The 15,846-nt window shown below is 42.2% G+C and overlaps 1 protein-coding gene across 2 annotated transcripts in view; it reads right to left on the reverse strand.

Moving 5' to 3' along the window:
• Window positions 1–15,199, reverse strand: part of LOC140381517 (carbohydrate sulfotransferase 8-like) — a 144,858-nt gene extending 129,659 nt beyond the window's left edge. For both annotated transcript variants that reach the window (XM_072465586.1, XM_072465585.1), the window contains exon 1: window positions 14,818–15,199. The gene's annotated coding sequence lies outside the window, so the exon portion shown is untranslated. The remainder of the gene's footprint in view (window positions 1–14,817) is intronic.
• Between the last annotated feature and the right edge of the window lie 647 nt (window positions 15,200–15,846).

Below are 15,846 nucleotides of genomic sequence, written 5' to 3' on the forward strand. Positions count from 1 at the left end.
CTTGCTCTATAGTAAACTTTTTGAGAATAGAGATTCTTAAATTATATTGTATTGAAATGTGTCTTCTCTAATACCAACAAACTATGAAATACTATAAAATGCACCAATTTACATCAAATAACATCTATCTTTTTCCGAATTTCCTGGCCAAGGACCCACAGCCCCCATACACTATAGGCTTATGTAAGTTTGCCATTGGTGTTGTACTAAAACTTGGCAATTTAAGGCCATTGTTTCAAAAACACATGTTTAATTGTCTTTTTCTGCTAAGCTGTCCAGAATCACTCTTAACTTTTACGCACTTTATTTATTTGGTCGAGACATTGCATGTTAATGAATATACATGATATACATGCTGTGAACACGCTAAATTGTAGCCATGGGCTAATTTCCACCCGCAATTCACAACACAATATAAAAAAGACAGCATTTTCCATACAGCTTGATGCACAGCGCCTGTTGGCTTGTCATCACATTGCACGTTTGAGCTTCTTTACTGCATAAAGTTTTCTGTGTTCTTTACAGTAGTATGGTGGAATGTTTTGCCAGATTTACTTGTTGGAAACACTTCCACAATAAATCTCCAGAGTGTGGTATAAAGCTCTAAAAGACAAACTAACTTTTTATACTTTTAACTGGGCCCTTAAAAAAGCTTGGATCCCTCAGAGTTTAAGAAAAAAAAAAGTATGTATTTATTTACAAATACAAAACAATAACAATAGTAACAATAGTGAGGACAACAAGAACAAAAACAACAAAAGACAGACAACAACACAGACATTAGACTAACAGAGGGACAACAGTCTATAAACTTCAGAGCGGGTTGATTGTGTGCACGTGTGTGTGTGCGCGCGTGTGTGTGTGTCTGCATGTACGTGTGTGTGTGTGTGTGTCTGCATGTACGTGTGTGTGTGTTTGCATGTACGTGTGTGTGTGTCTGCATGTACGTGTGTGTGTGTCTGCATGTACGTGTGTGTGTGTCTGCATGTACGTGTGTGTGTGTGTGTGTCTGCATGTACGTGTGTGTGTGTCTGCATGTACGTGTGTGTGTGTGTGTGTGTGTGTGTCTGCATGTACGTGTGTGTGTGTGTGGCTGCATGTGTGTGTTTGTGTGTGTGTGTATATGTGTGTGTGTGTGTGTGTGTGTGTGTGTGTGTATGTATATGTGTGTGTCTGCATGTACGTGTGTGTGTGTGTGTGTGTGTGTGTGTGTGTGTGTCTGCATGTACGTGTGTGTGTGTGTGGCTGCATGTGTGTGTTTGTGTGTGTGTGTGTATGTGTGTGTGTGTGTGTGTGTATGTGTGTGTGTGTGTGTATGTGTGTGTGTGTGTGTGTTTGTGTGAGCGTGCATGCGTATCCATTCAAACAGAGTAAAAAGGTATTGTATATTGTCGTACATGTAGATGTAGTCATATTTTTAAACGAACATACGCACAATGGAAAACAAATCCCTTCTGAACACAATCTGAAAATAGATACATTTGACAGACTTTGGACAAAATGGGACTTTTATTTTAGATTGAATATGTTTCAACCCTGCTTGTTTTTGGAACTAGGATCTCCCTGAATTAGCACGGAAATGCTTTCAAATCATATACATTGTGAAAATAATCATAAATGGCCCTACATGGCATTAGCCCCAAAATAAAATGTTAATTGATCTCTTATTATTTCTGCTATGCTTCAGTGCAAGGTCATTAGTTACATCTCAAAAAAGCATTAAGCTACTTTTAATCCTTACAAATATGGTTTAATAAAATACAAATTAAGATAGACGCCTTTCTTTTTTTTTACCATGAAAGTGAAGTCTGTTTGCTCCCGCCCGGACAAGCTCCGAAAACAACCTTCTCTTGCAGGTGCATGCGATGGGGAACTAGACACTGATGTAATTCCCAGGCTTGGAAATCAGAAAAGTACTCATTAGTAATGTGAGGTTTCCTGCGGGGTCAAGGATGGCAGAGGACTGTGGGTAATTAAATGTGCAAAATTAAACGCTAATTGAATGAGCAACCAACTGCCTTTTGTCCCTGTCTATCTAATCATAAATAGGAGGAAATGATTGGTTTTCTTTCAGGCAGGGCAGTGTTGTAATTACACAGGTGAAACTGGTGAAAACGGAACAATAAACGTTTAGTAATCAGCAGGATGTAGAATATAAGTATATTATATACAGTGTTCATTGGTCATCTATCATTAAGGGCCAAATCCAAAATATGTATGTGAGAGAGAGAGAGAGAGAGAGAGAGAGAGAGAGTTAGAGATAGAGAGAGAACGTGAGATATTGAGAGATTGAGAGATAGAAGTTGAAGTTAATATATATATAATTAATATAATAATATTAGAATAAAGTATAGCCAAAAAGTGATAATTTTGTTCAGAACATTGTTGTAATCTTTTGAGACAGAAGCCCGACGTTCCAAAAGTCTTTAAACAAGTACGGTGTAAAAGTCATCCACATTCATTTTCCTTTTGATATCTATTCAGTTTAATAAAAAATAAGATACAACAAATCAACCCTAAACACAGTAACGTTGTTGAGTTTTATTTTACTAATATCCTATGGCCAGGCATTATAAAATGAAATTGTTTAACTTGTGTCTATCCTGAGGTCCTGGTCACCTGTTGACTTTACAGACATTTACAAACAGAAATATTGTCAACTGCACATTAATCTGAAGGACACTGCGGCAGCGGGAATTGCTCATAAAACATGTATAAGATGCAAATTGAGGGTGGATAGCTGTTCACTGAGGCTGCTGAGATATGGGACAATAGAACAAATTCCAGAAAATAGGGATGTAGAAAATGTAATATAAACTGGAGGAATGCCATTTGAGAGTCATTTCCGGCAAAGTATTTTGATATTTAAGTATAACTCACTATAAATGTGACCACATGAAAGCTCACATATTGTTGGACACTGAAATAGATTTTTAGACACTATTATTTTCTGAAAATAACACATGAGAGGGTGATCCGAGGATATGCTACAAAAATAATCTTGTTTACATTTTACCCCAGAATAAAGCTGTGTTCTAATGCTAATTCTAAGGGTGTTTACTTGATTCATAGTGAGAGGAAGCAAAGCAGAAGGTGTAAGCCACCCACAATGACGCACACGGGATTATCAAGCTCAAATTAAATACAAGCACATTTAAAGGAAAGACCTATTCCGAGAGCTGCAACTCTAATTTATGCTTTGGCTAATACGAATATATTCACTTTCTTGTCATTATGAAGTCATAGTAAAGACTCAAACAAATAAAATCTCCTTACAAACTGTAGTGTACAAAAGAAAATAATGCATTTATCACAAAAAGGCAGTTATTTCATTCCCTTTCATCACAGTATTTTAATTGTAATGCGTCTCAAAATAAACACTAACAGCTGAATTGGATCCTCAACCTGGGAACCAGATTCAAGACTACCCAATCTTTTAGTTAATGATAATAACGTGCCTCAAAATTAACCTTCCGAATGATAAATAAGTGACTCTGGATGCGGAAGTCTTTGAAGAATCCCTTGCGTTGTTAGAATAGTAAAGCTAAGCCGTTCTCTTTTACCTCTAAACCCCCGTTCATTCGGCTATCGCTGCTTTTCTGTTTATTTGATTTTTTCCAACAACATGTAACAGGATTAGCTTTGGCTCTAATTCTTTCATGGAAGAGACTGTTAGAGCGTTCTCCACTTTAACGGACTATAATAGCATTAATATCTGCTTTTGCGTCTTCAGCAACAGTAAACATCCATCCATCCATCTTCTGCCGCTTTATCCGGGGCCGGGTCGCGGGGGCAGCAGTCTGAGCAGGGACCCCCAGACTTCCTTCTCCCCAGACACTTCCTCTAACTCCTCCGGGGGGATCCCGAGGCGTTCCCAGGCCAGCCGAGAGACATAGTCTCTCCAGCGTGTCCTGGGTCTTCCCCGGGGCCTCTTCCCGGTGGGACATGCCTGAAACACCTCCTGAGGGAGGCGCCCAGGAGGCATCCGGAACAGATGCCCGAGCCACCTCAGCTGGCTCCTCTCGACGTGGAGGAGCAGCGGCTCTGCTCCGAGCTCCCCCCGTGTGGCCGAGCTCCTCACCTTATCTCTAAGGGAGCGCCCAGCCACACGGCGGAGGAAACTCATTTCGACCGCTTGTATCCGCTATCTTGTTCTTTCGGTCACTACCCAAAGCTCATGACCATAGGTGAGGGTAGGAGCTTTGTCTTTCGGCTCAGCTCCCTCTTTACCACAACGGTCCGCCTGTCGATCTCACGCTCCATCCTTCCCTCACTCGTGAACAAGACCCCGAGATACTTGAACTCCTCCACTTGGGGCAAGGACACCCCACCCACCTGAAGAGGGCAAGCCACCTTTTTCCGGTCGAGAACCATGGCCTCGGATTTGGAGGTGCTGATTATCATCCCAGCCGCTTCACACTCGGCTGCAAACCGTCCCAGTGCATGTTGCAGGTCCGGGTTTGATGGAGCCATCAGGACAACATCGTCTGCAAACAGCAGAGATGAGATCCTGTGGTCCCCAAACCGGACACCCTCCGACCCCTGACTGCGCCTAGAAATTCTGTCCATAAAAATTATGAACAGAACCGGTGACAAAGGGCAGCCCTGGCGGAGTCCAACATGCACTGGGAACAGGTCTGACTTACTGCCGGCAATGTGAACACAGCTCCTGCTCCGGTCATACAGGGACCGGACAGCCCTGAGCAAAGGGCCCCGGACCCCGTACTCCCGGAGCACCCCCCAAAGGACACCCTGAGGGACACGGTCGAAAGCCTTCTCCAGATCCACAAAGCACATGTGGACTGGTTGGGCAAACTCCCATGAGCCCTCGAGCACCCGATGGAGGGTATAGAGCTGGTCCAGTGTTCCACGACCGGGACGAAAACCACTCTGCTCCTCCTGAATCCGAGGTTCGACTATCGGTCGGATTCTCCTCTCCAGTACCTTGGAATAGACCTTACCCGGGAGGCTGAGGAGTGTGATCCCTCTGTAGTTGGAACACACCCTCCGGTCCCCCTTCTTGAACAGAGGGACCACCACCCCGGTCTGCCAGTCCAGAGGCACGGTCCCCGAACGCCACGCAATGTTGCAGAGACGTGTCAGAAGTATTCCTTCCACCGTCCGACGACATCCCCAGTCGAGGTCAGCAGGCCTCCACCTGCACCGTAAACGGTGTTGGTGAGGTACTGCTTCCCCCTCCTGAGGCGCCGGACGGTTTGCCAGAATTTCTTTGGTGCCGATCGATAGTCCTCCTCCATGGCCTCCCCGAACTCCTCCCAGGCCCGGGTTTTGCCTCTGCGACAGCACGAGCCGCGGCTCGCTTGGCCTGCCGATACCCGTCGATGACCTCCGGCGACCTACAAGCCAGAGTGGCCTGATAGGCCTCCTTCTTCAGTCTGACGGCATCCCTTACTTCCCGTGTCCACCACCGGGTTCGGGGGTTGCCGCCACGACAGGCACCGGAGACCTTGCGACCACAACTCCGCGCAGCCGCATCAACAATGGAGGCGGAGAACATGGTCCACTCGGACTCAATGTCCCCAACGTCCCCCGGGACATGGGAGAAGCTCTCCCGGAGGTGCGAGTTGAATACCCTACTGACAGAGGGCTCCACTACCACTTTCGGGCTGTGCCCGGCCGGGCCCCGTGGGGTAAGACCCGGTCACCAGGCGCTCGCCATGGAGCACCCATCCCAGGCCTGGCTCCAGGATGAGGCCCCGGTGACGCCGATCCGGGCGATGTAAACTGCCTTGTTCTTGTTGTCATCATAGAGGGCTTCTGAACCGATCTTTGTCTGACCCGTCACCTAGGACCTGTTTGCCTTGGGAGACCCTACCAGGGGCATGAAGCCCCCAACAACATAGCTCCCGGGATCATTCGGGCACTCAAACCCCTCCACCACGTTAAGGTGTCGGTTCAAGGAGAGGAACAGTAAACACCCCTCACTTTATGAAAGCCGATTAGGAGCAATAGACATGGCTCGCGTGTACCTCGGGTAAAATGCAGAAAATCTCACTGTGCATAAAGAGACTTCTGCTTTTGATATCGCACTGGCAGCGGAATGACCCGTACTGTCTGACCCAAGGTGTAAGGAAAGTTAGATAGTGACATTCCGCAGACAGGCGTAGAGCACAGATCTCCATCACCTCCAGTGTTGGCGAAGTGTGACAGCCAAGGTCAGGAGGGAGTGGCAGAGGGCCCCAAACGGAGATAAGGCTCTGAGACACATCTAAACCCCTGTGCTGATTTTCACAGAAATATAATCCTTCCGTTGAATTATTAAATGGGTCTCCCCCACCCTAAATAACACCCTGCAAGCATTGTTTGACATCCTGGATGAATAATTTAGCATTGACCTTTTGTTCCCATTAGAGGTGCTTTCGGGATGAGTCTGAGGGACAATTTGAGGGAAGTTGAAAAAAAGCACACTCTAATTATGTGAAGCTAGATGCTGTATTTGGAGGAGAAATAAACAACTACAAGGGCAAAAAGAGAATGTAGCTAATCCAAAGACAAAAATATGACTGTCGTGCTGCTTTGAACTTTACTTTGAGCTTGGGTCCCTGGCTCAATAGGAGAGGCTTCAGGGGCCAGAGTGGCTCAGTGGTTGGAGCATTCATCCACTAACCCGAAGGTCGGAGGATTGATTCCTGCTCGGACTGAGTTCTGTCATTGTGTCCAAGGTCCACTTGCCCAGTACAGATGTGGTGGTGGTGTATTATTATAATTACCTACAGTATAATAACAACTCTCAGCTTACAGCTGTGGCTTTCCAATGGCTAAGTACAGTTTGTTATACTCTGAGCTTGCTAATGATGGACTTCAGGGTAGTTAGTAAAGCTATGCTAGATTAATAGGTTAGAGATTATGTTTTCTTTTTCTTTTTATTGTCCTTTTCAATTATAAACAGACAAATATTTACCCCTGGGGATCTCACTCAGCAAAACTCTAATAATAATAAGACTGATCAAATAAATATATACACATAAACAGACAGAAATACGTACACACATATCTATAATAAAGCCAATGACAGTTTGTGATACCGATGTAATATTGACAACTCTGAAAACTGTTTACACTTTCAAGGCGCTTTACTAGGCAATGTGGGTGAAGTGTCTTGCTTAAGGACACTGTGGCACCTGGTCGTCATGCACTAACCAGGCCCTGTCCCGGCAAGGTGTGGTCCATCACTTTTGTTAGTTAGAAAAAACAAACAAGCACATATAAGGGGCAGGCGCACTCATGCCTCAGATTAAAGACAGCACAGAATAACGCAGACAAATCATCATTCTAATATAATTTACATTATATATATAATATATAATATTTTTTCAAGAAGTTAACAAAAGGTTTGCCAAATTGTAGCAAATTAATCTGTTTTTTTCTTAAATGTTAGTTTTTTCAAATGCTAATGTAGGAGACAGCCACTTCATCTGCTGTTCACTCTTGGGTTTATCTATTACCCGTTTAGCTGAAAAAGGCTGATATTTCATAAGTGGGCCATTCTTGAATTTAAAAAGTATTTTTGGGTATATGTGAAGTAAACACAGTTTTGCATCAATAGGGAGCTTGCTTAAGCCATTCCCATGAACAAATACTTCACAAAATGTATTCAAACACAACCAAAATGGTGCAGATTTCCTTGAGTGAAGTTCTGAATAACCGTTTTTATTGGATTAATCTGCATTTAGTATTCATTGTTTGAGTTTGTACTTGAGGCACGTTTTCTCCCATTCCTCTGGCTAAATTGTAAAAACTAAATTATCCTAAATCATATTTTTAATATATTGAATCATGGTTATTAGAGCCAGGTTACTAAGGTTTAGATTACTTGAATCAGTCTTTCTAAGATAAACAAATATTTATTATAATCATTAAGTATTATATTTTTTTTATTTCAATATGGTCAAAACATGGACATAACGTGGTTGGATGGAAAATTAAACATAATGTTTGTCCACTCTGAGAGTTTGTCCACACTGTGAGAAGGAAGGAGGGGAGGGCCCGGGGTAAATTCTACAGAATATTCAGTTTAGAGACACAAGATGCTAAATAAACAGGAGGCAGTTTGTTTTAAAATCACAGTCTGTAGCTATAACATGAAACGCTCCGAGAGGCACCACCAGCTTGACCAGGCCGTTTGGATTGCATGACATGGGCTATTTGCTCTGTTCCTTTGGTAGTAGGCATAGTCTGTCTTTCTTTAAGAATACAAACTAGGACTCACTCTCTCCATAGCAAGTGCGAGATGCGCAGGGGCAGCTACAAGCCACAGGTTAAACAGACGCAGACAGATCAGGGACACAGCTGGGACCAGTTTTGACCCCGCACAAGTATTTTAGAAACCCCAAGGAACAAAACTGTCTTGAGATGATAAAAAAATACCTCATATTCAATTAGAAACCGTGAAAAAGAGAGAATGAAATAAGACATGTTATGCATCATGTAACAGGAATAATAGGTTGGTGTAATAAAGTTGCCATCTATATAAGTTGTATATTATAGTGATCGTTGGGCTAGAACCAGGAGAATAGATTCGACTCAGTGAGAAAGAGCGGACAGAGACAGATCAATTAGGTTTGAAAAGTGGTACTTTTATCATTAAGTGTTTAAAGTAGACAAACAGGACAAGACAAGTAAACACTAGAATGGCCATTCACAAAATTTGATCACAGTGGTTCACAATGATCATTCGCATATCGAACGTTCAGTTCAGTTCATATGGTTCAGATCTAAAAGGTTAATGTCCAAAACCCAAATAGTCCATCAATACGTTTGGGGTAAAAGGTAAATGAACCGAACCAGAAAAATGAGGTGCGAGGCAGAGAGTGTTCAAGTTCAAGTTCAAGTGAGACACGGGCCTGGATAAAACACAGGACCACAGGTTTCAATTATCACATCAAATCATTGGTGTGCACACTAAATGTCAATCTTCAAGGAAGAGTGAAAAAATTTCTCCAGCATCATTTTCCTCCAGATAAGTCTTACTGTTGTTGGACATTTTTTTCCTAAAACAAGAGGGCTGGTATTGAACTTCCAAAGTGTGTTTTTTCGTCTTTACCCCAATTCTACAGAAATGTAGATCGGAGTATGATCACTTAGGTCTATTTTGCCTATATCTGCTTCAGCAATTTTAGATCTGCCTTTATTCAGAATAAAAAAAGTAGTCACTTCTGGAATTGAGTGTATGTGTATAAGAAAAATTGGTATACTGGGGTTAATTTCCATCCATATGCCAATCAATCCTATATTCTTCAATAAGATATGGAACGTCTTATTTATTGTTCCTCCAGTGCCTCTTGAGGTCTAAGAAGGCTGAATGCAAAGATTCCTATTCCCACCACAAAGTAGGGTTCCCTCAGAGTTGTTCACAATGAGGTCCATGACATCAGCTTAAAAAGTGATATCACTCCATTTAAAAGAGTGAAAACCTTTCCATTAATATTTCCTTTAACCAGTACATATCGGCCTTTTTATCCTTACATTCAAAACTCTGTTGAAAAACTATTCGGTCTGAAATCAAAACGGCAACTCTCCTTCTATGTTTGCCCTTGTCTGATGAATAAAATGATTTTCTGTACAAAATAATGTGTTAGTTTTTGATATTCAGTGTCTCTTGAAAATATATAATGTCTATTCTTTTATTTATTCGGACATCATGAGCAATAATTAATGATTAGTTATATTCTCTCCTCCTTCCGCGCGGAAAACCGCGGAGCTGACGCCGCAGTGTGCGTGAAACCAAAGAGGTACTTCTTACAAATGTCTAAATCATGTTTTCATAAAAGCAGCAGAAAGTGTCCATAGTTTGCACTGCAGCCTGGCGTGTTTTCTAGAGCCTCGATCTGTTCTGCAGAAGAGCAGGACAAGGCCTTCGGGTGATGCTGGAGTCGGGGCGGAGCAACAATATTAGGGACTCACAATAAACATAATGAGTAATGAACTACCAGAATACAGAAAATGAAATGAGTTTTGTTGAAAACTTCTTGGTCGAGGGCCCCCAGATCCCACTTAGGATCGTAATTTATGCAATATTTACAGAATAAAATTCATTTTGAAAAATAAATTAATTCAACTTAAATTAATTAAAAACACCAAGTATTTTTAACTAGTTCAAAGTGTGTTGGGGACATGGGAGCACCACTGAGCATGTCTGCTTAGGGCGCCCAAATGGCGAGCAGCGGCCCTGGCAGTATTTTAAAATAATGTATGCATGCACATAATAGTCATTTTAAATTTGCCACAGAAGAGCCTGTAGATAGTGCTGTGAATGAGAAACCAAGAATTAACAACATTCCATAGATAAGGTAAGGTGCAAAGGTCAAGATCTGATCATTAGATTTTCCGTCAGATAAAATGTATAGAATAACATTTAATATAATGGTGCGATAATGGGAAATTCAAATGCAAGTAGATTCCAGAAACTGCGTGTCAATGACAGAATACTTATGTGGAAAACCTGTTTGCAGTAAGCTCCTGTTTGTTGGTTTTTTCATTATCTCACAGTAATGAAGGCCACGCATGTGTGCACTCTCTTTTCACACACACAAAAGCAGAAGCGAGGTTTACGCCAAGTGCTCCCAAAACCACAACACCAGATAGAATTTAATTTTACTGTCAGTGTACTCTGCATCCTTCTTTTAGAAGTCAATAGTGTACGCAACCTACTATTAGTGCATGAGCTTTGCCATGGTGAAATGAATGCCCAACATTAGGCTTTTAATTGCTGATAGCTCACCATCACCTCTGTGGAGATTCACAAACCTTCAGGGGTTTTATGATGACTCTACTAAAAGCAGATGATTCAGTCATTGAAAGTTGGAATAAACTTTTCCTGAAATGACTTTAAATTTGAAAACTGGATTATAATGAACTCTCAAAAGCTATTTAGTCTCCCAAGAAGAAGGCAAGCCAAGTTTATTTGTAGAGCACAATTCATACACAAGGCAATTCAAAGTGCTTCACACTACAGGAGAAAACTGCAATAAAATCACAAAGACATGACAGAAATCACAAAAGCTTCATTTCTATTCATTCAATTTAACAGTTTTGCTGATATGAATCATACATTTTATCCGTGCCTAGTGATCTGCCAGATGGACAAATCAAATCTATTGGACCACACTAGCAGACATTCCAGACACTCTTTCCCATATTTATTTGACATTGTTAGCCTGTCAGGTGTCTCTGGGATGGGCACATCACTCTATGATTGATTCTTTCCCATTGTTCTTCCCCAAGAAAGCTAAAACTCTGCTGAAAGATGATGTTAATCATGTTAATCATGCTCTGCTTTTTCATCGTCTTGTGAACATTTTAACATGTGAAACTATGTAAGCTCAGTTAATGTGGAAATGATGCACGTTTGGGGAATTTCCCGATCCAGACCTGCGCCTCTGTCTGCAAACTCACACACTAGCATGTTTCTGATCGGTTGAAACTTCGAGCCAATATTCAAGGTGTTGCCTAAACTACACAGGCCAACCCCAGGCTACTTTCGATCCAGTTCCATCCAGAGATCCAGGAGAAAGGTCCAGGGGAGAGTGTCCCTTGGCTCATGCTAAGCTAGCAAAGATAAGCTAGGAGACAAAGAAATTCCAGAAGAACCAAAGAAGCTAACTTTACTGTCTCTAGCCCATAAGTAAGCCTGTGTCCACTGGAGCAAAGCACTTTTTACAGCTTTTCAAATATACAACCAATTTGGATCCTGGACGACTGCTAGACACTCGGGACCCTATGACTGAACCCTCATATCTAGTGTCTCCCGCTATTAATGACTAATTTGCATATTCCATATTCATATATACCTGTTTAATTATTCGGTCAATAAAACTTCATAAACCACAGTTGGTTTCAAATGTTTCATTCATTTCCAGAAAATGGGTCAATGTCACGGTTAAAGTTCTCAACCTTCAGATGAACAAACTTTTTCATCAATTACTTTTTAATTATTTAAGATATTTGATTTTAGACTTGATAATAGCCTAAAATGGCTGGTGCCCCACATAAATATACTAAATAAACATACCCACCCTCATGCTGTGTGGCATGTTTGAAATGTTAATCAATATTACCTTTGAATAACACTACAGTACTTGTACTAGTAGAAATACTACAATAGCACATAACTTACATGTGCTAATATTCACAGCTGTTGAACTAGAGGTGGGAGATTGCGATTGCGCTTTCAGAAGTATGCAAAATACAAACAAATATTTAATAATATAGCTGCAAAATTAGACAATTTAGAATAGAAAGTTATGGTCCAATCTTAATCTTAAAAGGATATACAGTTGGGCACTTTGGTCTGGTTAATTTTACAGTATATTCATGCTTGAACCTCACATTTATTGGCACATTTTAGCACATTTAAGAGTCTGCTGCTCGACCAACAAATTTGTATTTTTATGAAAACAAACAAACAAAATCAGTTTTTCATTTGTCCATGGCCCTAGATGGTATTTTGGGGCTGCTCCCTACTTGGGCAGGGGGTCTTAACACTCATCAGCAGGATTAGACAGGTGGTCTGATTGCTGCAAACATACAGGTTTAGTGGTAAATCGAGCTTTTCTGTTTCATATTTTCTTCCTCCCACACAGGAGCAGTCTCGCTTTCATTTCACTTCCTGCCTTACTGTCACTCCTTCAGCACCCGTATTCAAACGCAGAAAAAGATGTGCTCAAACTCTTGCATCTTGCCTTGATTTCCCGACCTCCCACACTATCCACAATCACTGTACTCTGGCGCATGCTAACTCACACAGTAGCATTTATTCAGCCCCTGCTCCGGCTGCAGTGCACCATCATGAGCGATATGGTGCTGTTTCCCCTGACTCCCAGCTGGGCTTGGACTGTGCTCTTCCTCTGGCCTCTCCGGGCCATCTGGAGTGCCATGTCCCCTCTCTCCGTTGGTGCAGTGCCAGCTTGCACAGCCTCCCAGGACTGCCTCAGCGTCTTCGAGCACAATTTGTATCTGTCAAAAGCTCTCCTGTGTGTGTGTCCGCTGAGCCAGCTGACTGAAGTCATTGAAGCCTGCATCTCCCACCACCTCAAAGGAACCCCATTCTGCTTTGATGACACCTGCGCCCCCTCCAGCCCGCGCTGGCCTCTGAAGGAGGGGAAGGTTATTGATTAGACAGGGAATTGATGGATTGAATGGATTCAAACTGGAAGAATCCAGGTTAATACTTGTTGATTTTGTAAAATTGCCATCATTGCTGGCAAACCAACAGACAAAAAAAATATATACTCTCACTTATTGTTCTGTAAATTGATTGGATAGTCATGGGTGTTAAAAAAAGTTTAAAAAAAACTACACAACATAAAAATTTCATTAAGACCAAAGTTTGTCAAATAAAAATATATTATTTTTGGCCAAAACTGATTTTTTTCTCTCAGACCTTCCTCTTAAATCAGAATTTAAATAAACCAACCTAAACTTACCATGTATAGGACATTTTTACAATTTGCTTCATTAATTGCTCCTATAATTATTGCTAAGCATGAGGTTTGGTGTCCGAGTCCTCCAGGAAATCTTCATCAAGACCCTGGAAAAAAATCTGGAGAAAAGTCGCTGGAGCTGTACCGTGATCGCCCACTGCTACTCACAGGTCACAGCACAGTTAGAAGGATGCACGTAAAATGAGAGAATTTCCATAAACAATAAAATGCTAAAATGCAAAACATCACATACAAACTAAATGAAATAGTAATAATAACATTAAAAAAATTAAAGAGTGTAGAAAGAAAGAAATTGTACATTTCAAGCTTTATGTGTGTGGGTTGTGCGTTTGAGGAAAACTCCCACACATTAAATTTTGTTTTGTTTTTAAGGGTTTTTGTCCCGTAGGCTTTATAGGACAGGGCAGCTCAGTGTGAAAGGGGGATGCGAGAGAAAGGAGGGCATGCAGCACATTGTCGTAGCCAGGATTTGAACTCACAACACTGCTGGCGGCTTCACGTGGAGCCACTCCACCACCAGGCAGCACGGAAACTCCCACACATCTCTGTAAACTAAAAAAGGAACCGCGGAAAAGAAGGGCCGGGAAAACAAAGGAAAAATCAATTCGTTTTTTTAATTAATCCGTTCGATGTTAAACCTTCTATCAAACACTATCCTGCAGCTATCAGGCTGAACGGGCTGTCGGAGCCACAGGTATATGCCAGGCTCATTCAAGTGTTAACAACTCCATGGTTCACTGACTTTTCATCATTTGAGAAGTTTAGTTCGGAGTCATGAAAACTAAATTGAAATTTTAAACCAAGGAAGGCTCAACACAAAGCCTTCTTCGGTTGCAACAAATTATATAATAAAACATAACACGTACCCATTCTTTTATAATACAAAATATTGTAGTATTAATTTATAATTTAAACGCGGCACAAGTTAGTTTAGTATCAACATCTAAACAATGTTAAGGCTCTGAAATAATCCACCAATAGCCATATGCATAACTACAGAATCCACACTTTTTAGGTCATGGCCACTTCAAAATACAGTGTGGTTGCTTTGCTCCATTATACAAAAAACGTCACCAGCTGGTAACTTGGACCGACTGGTGCTTCAACTGGTAACTTCATCAAAGCAGACAATACCTCACTGCAAATGCCTCCCGACAGTCTCACATACACGTGAACAACCCCAAAATGTAAGAAAACGAAATGAGTGAACAAAGGAACTCCATGTGAAAAAACGAAATACTGGTCCAATTCCTGAGTGAATAGATCCTGGTCGGAATATCGGTTTAAATATAGCTGGAAAGTGTAAATTCTAGGACAAAGTTTACGTTTATGCACGCTTGCCCTTGCCCCTTACCTTGATTCTGCTCCCAGATAACGAAGTGCTCCGGCGCAGGTGGCGAAGTGACTCTGCCTCTACCTCCTCGCGTCACCAAATCCGACAAGTTTGTTCTCCAAGAAGCAACTGGGCAAAATCCCGCGGACGCATCCGGCACGTGAGCACGCCTGCTGCGGGGTAAGTTTACTGGCACCGCCTCGACGAGCTGGGCGAACATGCACCGTTTGTTTCTGGATGCTCTCTGGAACGGGGGCGGCCAATCACGGAGCTCTTCGCCGCTCGCGCGCTCACATCTTTGCGCATCCCACGAGAAGAGTGTCCGAGGAAGCGGCGACGTGCGGCGTGGCGTGCGGGGCGCGAGGGCTGCCGCGGTGTGTGACGGGACGCGCTCCGGGGAGGCTGTAGGATCCCGTGCTGTGTCTCTCTGCCCGCCGCGCTGATGCTGAGGCTGATGCTGATGCCGCGCGCCGCCGCTGATGCTGATGATAGGGACCGGACTGGGAGCCTCCTCTCGCGCATCCACTGGCGAGCAGGAGGAGTGTCTCTGCGCTCACGCCGTAAACTCGCTCTTCTTTTACGGGGAAAGACCCGGAATGATTGCTCTGGCTATTAACATTAGTTTCACATATCTTGGCATTGCCTCTGGTTGCAAGGGAATGGAACACGTGACAACAGAAATGGACTTTTAACCCAGAACTGCTAGAACTCCCAGAACAGTTCCCAATGGGATTCTGAGGGGAGTGACCATGGATCTATTTGGTTGCCTGGCAACGGAAAACGGTTACATTAAATAAATAAATAAAACAGTTGTGAAATTAATAGAGGTGTTTAAGGTAGAACGTCTCAAATATGACTTAAATTTCAATATTATCAAAACATCAAACGTAAAAAGAAAAGTCAAAAAGACAGGAAGCCCAAAAATCTACCTAATTAGATTAACTAGATTAAAACGTCTTCCAAATCTAGGAGTTATCTGAGAGTTAATGTGCTTCATCAGTTTTGACTTTCATAAAATAAATTGTTTGTTAAATTTTAACCAAATAATAA

This window comes from Eucyclogobius newberryi, unplaced genomic scaffold (genome assembly GCF_026437365.1).
Source record: "Eucyclogobius newberryi isolate DKJ021-1_F unplaced genomic scaffold, fEucNew1.0.hap1 SCAF_5, whole genome shotgun sequence".
In the NCBI taxonomy this organism is placed as follows: domain Eukaryota; kingdom Metazoa; phylum Chordata; class Actinopteri; order Gobiiformes; family Gobiidae; genus Eucyclogobius; species Eucyclogobius newberryi.